The sequence below is a fragment of the Azolla caroliniana genome, unplaced genomic scaffold, assembly GCF_043228905.1.
Source record: "Azolla caroliniana isolate FFs.n. ecotype wild unplaced genomic scaffold, voAzoCaro1.0.p SCAF_8, whole genome shotgun sequence".
Classification (NCBI taxonomy): domain Eukaryota; kingdom Viridiplantae; phylum Streptophyta; class Polypodiopsida; order Salviniales; family Salviniaceae; genus Azolla; species Azolla caroliniana.
The window spans coordinates 3,855,203-3,860,050 of NW_028230443.1; positions in this window are offsets into that span (position 1 = coordinate 3,855,203).

Sequence of the window (4,848 nt, forward strand, 5' to 3'; positions counted from 1 at the left end):
CCTAGCTGTTTTTCAACATATGATGAGTGATATATTCCGAGAATATCTCGATCATTTTGTGGTTATCTACCTAGATGATATTCTCATTTTTTCGCCAAACATGGTGGAGCACACCCGTCAAGTCTAATTAGTTTTTGCAAAACTTAGGGAGCACGGCCTTTATGCCAAAAGTGAGAATGTGAGTTCGACCATACCTCAATTGAATTCTTGGGCTACATCATCTCGCCCAGTGACATCACGATGGATATGAAGAAGGTTTCCATCATTCGGGAGTGGGCGACTCCAACTCGACTTAAAGATGTACAATCCTTCCTCGACTTTGCCAATTTTTACCGTCGCTTCATTCAGGGGTTTTCCACTCTAGCCCATCCTCTTATCGCCCTCACTCACAAAGGTACTCCCTTTCTATGGACCTCGGCGGCACAAAATGTGTTCGACTCACTCAAACACGCATTCACCACTGCCCCCGCACTTTTACATGTTGACCCCATACAACCCTTCTAGGTCGAAACTGATGCCTCTGATTTCACCATTGGCGCCATTTTATCCCAGGCCGATGACTCCAACATAATGCACCCGATGGATTACTACTCCCATAAATTCATGACATCCGAAATCAAATATCCAATATACGACAAGGAGCTTGTTGTTATCATTGTCGCCTTTGAAGAATGGCACCCCTATTTGGCCGGAGCACAACACCGTGTCCAGGTAGTGACTGATCCTAAGAATTTGATTTATTTTTCCACTACTCGTACTTTGAATCGAAGGCAGGCTCGTTGGTCGACATTTCTCACTGACTATGATTTTGAAATCGTATTTCGACCTGGTGGCCAACATGGGAAGGCCGATGCTCTTTCTCATCAACCCGAATTTGCCATCCGCCCCGAGGATGCCGCTCATGCTCAACAATCTCGTTGTTTGCTGAAACCCGACCAATTGCATATTTTTGCCACTTGTATGTTGCAAGATGATTTGTTACTCCAACATATCATTGATGCATCCACGACTTATGCATTTGCCAACGAGATTCGAGATAGTCTACAAAATCCCTCCAAGTCGCCGAGAAGGATGAACCTTGACCACTTCACCATACATATGGTTTGTTATTCTGCGATCATCTCTTATACGCAGGATGTGTTCACACTATAGGGAAGTTGAGTTTCATTCTCAACACCTAAGAACACAATGTGTTCATATAAAACCGTTCGAGGGAGTGATCTAGTTGTTTAGGGTGGTACACAAAAAGTCATTATTTGAACCTCATTATGAGTGTCCTCTAGTAATTGTCTAGGTGGTGCATGCCAAATGCTTTGCACTACCTATAATATTGTGATCGATGTTGGTCAAGACATGGGCATTTATACCCCATATGATAGGCTTGACATGTGGATCACTATATCTTCTTGTGTAGAACATAGTCCCTTGGACATTCTACTCTCTTTTACGAGACTAATTACAATTGAATGCACATTCATGCCCAATTTCATGGCCTTGGCATGTGAAGCACAATATATTCTCACATACAACATAACATTGGGTGCTCTACCCTCTTTTGTGATACTACTAGGTGTTGTGTGGGAGTTAAGGTCTTTTTTGGGGTCATGGCAAATATTGTAGGTGTCTAGTTCATGGCTTTGGCATGTGGGGCACAATATATTCTCACATATGACATATTTTGTTGGGTATTCTACTCTCTTTTGTGATATTACTAGGTGTTATGTGGGAGTTAAGGTCTTCTTTAGGTTCATGCCAAATATTGTAGGTGTTTAGAGACTTTTTGAGGAATCTTCAAAGGTCATAATCAATGTATGAGTTTTAGAGAACAACTTGCATGATCAGATTATTAAGAAGTTTCATAAGGTGGGAATGTATAGCCTATTGATGAAATTGACTCCTTTTTTGTCTGACTTTTTGTCACCAAGTCACACCAAGTTCGGCCTACTCACGTTATCAACGCCAATGAGCAGATCTAGGATTAAGAAAATTAATGAAGGAGTCTTGTGGATTTTATTTCATAAATTTAGGTTCTACCATATAAATCCCCCCCCGCCCCCTGTTTGGTAGTTCCATTTTGTCCATTCTCACTTGAAGAATTTTTTTGACTCTTTGCATGAGATTTTTAAGTTATGAGGAAGTTTAGGGTTTATTGTTTTTTGACAAGTTTTCTACATTCCTTATAATGGTTTATGGCCTTATTCACTCGTGAAGCTATTATAATTTTCAAAATCCCTTTAGAGCTCAACAATCTTGTTACAAATGTTATGGAAACAAGTATTAATTACTACATATATATATAACGTTTTTGTATCTATTGTGGGTTATCTTTATATGCAATTGAGTTTAAAATTTTATTTGTGTTTTTATCATTGCGTAAGCGTCTCCCATTTGTCTAGCCTCCTTGTATTCTAATTCTCTATCTCCTCTTTCTTCTCTCACGTGTACACTATACACATGCAACCACCCCAATCCCCCCCAAAACACACACACACACACACACACATGCAAATAAGGGATGAAAGTTTATGGGTAAACTATTGTTCATATGCCAAATTTATAAATAAACATGGTCATATTGTAGTTTGTGGGGAATTGCCCTTTATTAGGTTATAATGGTTAGTGCCTAATGGGATGTACTATGAAAGGGACCCATAGAGGTTTGCAATGTGTATAAAAACACTAGAGCTCTCGTGTAAAATACATCTTTAGAGTTATATTTTGGTCTTCATTCTCTTTCCTTCGCATGCTTTAAAAAGCTACTTCCCTCGACGTAGATTTTCTACACTAGTTAATTGAGATATGCATGTTTTTTTACTCAGAAATATCTATTTAATTGAGATACGTTGTATGTTTCTTATTTGGAAATTATCTTTTTAATTAAGACAATTGTGTTTCATGATTGTTGTAGTGTTTAGGTGTATTTTAACATTAGTTTAACTTAAGATGCCCTCGAGGCTTTCACAATTGCACAGAGTAGAGAGTAAGTGCTTTTATGCCTTGAAGTATGATGTGGTCATTGCCATAGTGGAGTGACGCCCATGATCCCTAGGTTAGTCCACCATGAGGAAAGCAACCCCATGGAACTCGGTAGTGACTCTTTCAAGTGCAAATGTTATGAGGATAATTGTATGGTATATTTAGTGCTGGTAGCTTTGGGCTAATTCATAAGGAACAAAGTGTAAATATTTCATTATTCTCAATCCTATGGTAAGAGTAAACTTTTAAGTGTATTATTATCACTTAATCACTCGTAATAAAGTAGTCGAGTGTGAAATATACAAGGGTGTTTTAATGTGGTATAATGAGCCATAGTTCTCTAATTCCTCAAGGATTAGTAGATTTGGGCTAATTAATAACAAATGTAGGGTAAGGATTGAGTTATTCTCGATCCTACTATGAGAGATAACTTTTGAGTGTTTCATCAATTGACCGCTTCTAATAAAGTAATAAAGTGTGAAACAGATAGGGGCTGAGGGGTGGAGCCTATATAAGAAGTCTAGACACTTTCATGAAGCGTAGAGTTATTATATAGAGGCTCTCTAATAGTGTGGCAAAGCTCTAGCTACAAGTGTATGTTCCACATTCTTCAACTACAAGGTATGATTCATGTTCAAAATTGGTGGTATGGGATACTAACAAGGGATTCAATTTTGTCACTTCGGTTCGCTACGCTAAAACCTTTCGTCCTTATTTCCTCCTTTAATTTGCTTAACATTAATTAAGTTTCTTACAACAACACTCTTAAGTTATGACTCTCGTGGCATCCCCCGACAAGACAAGGATTGTCTACGCCTCCTAAAAGTTGTGAAAATCAAGTCTCCATGTTTCTAATAGGAAACCAACAACTAGGATCCCAAGCAAGTAGTAGAGTCGAATTGTAGGTTCCTCTATAAACAAAATGAACATTCCATGCCCTTTTCGAATTCACCATCTCCACAAAAAACCAAAAAACACCATCGACAAAATGTCACACATAATTACGAAAACGAATCAAACCACAGGTATGAGGGGTGGGTCATAAATCCGATTAGCTCCATATCCGGCATGTGAGGTAAGGAGCAAGGCAGGCGTGGGCAAGGGGGCTGAAAGCAAACAATGTCCTCGAAACAATGCAAGTAACAATCGGCAACGGTTCGGTTTGGACCGAACCAAACCGCGAAACCACGGCTTACATGGTTTAGTTAATGTTTTTTAAAACGGTTTGATTTGGTTTCAACAATAAGAAACCACGGTTTAAACGGTTTTTTATTTTATTATTATTTTTTATTTTCTAAATTTAAAAAATAATAATTTAAACAATCTTTTCATTTTTAGACCTTATTCCCACATTTTAGGAACATCTTTAAAATTTTAAAAGTTTTAAATAATGAAATATTTTAAATTCTAAAAATTTTAAAATTTTAAAATTTGACCTAAGTTGAAAACCGAAATCGAACCACGAAAACGTGGTTTCAAGGGTTTGAAAAATTTAAATGGTGTTCAGTTTAACGGTTTCGTGGTTCGGTTCAGGTTTCAAAATAATTTAAACAGTTCGGTTCCAAACCAGTTCGGTTTTGGCCCTCTCAAACCGAACCGAACCATGGCCGATTGTTAGATGCAAGTCTTGCTAGAGCACAAATGAAAGATGAGCGGAGATTGACTGGGCATCTGGCCCGAAAATGGTCAGAGAGGACGGACGGACATATCTCCGGACCAATTGGCCAGGGGAAACATCATCCCCTTGAGTACATAATTACTATTAACTAATGATGTGAAGATTAATTAAATTAGTCAGAACAACAGAGATTATGTATGTAACAGCTTTGCCCATGACCCATCTTAATTAATGGAATTGAAACTCCCAAGCAG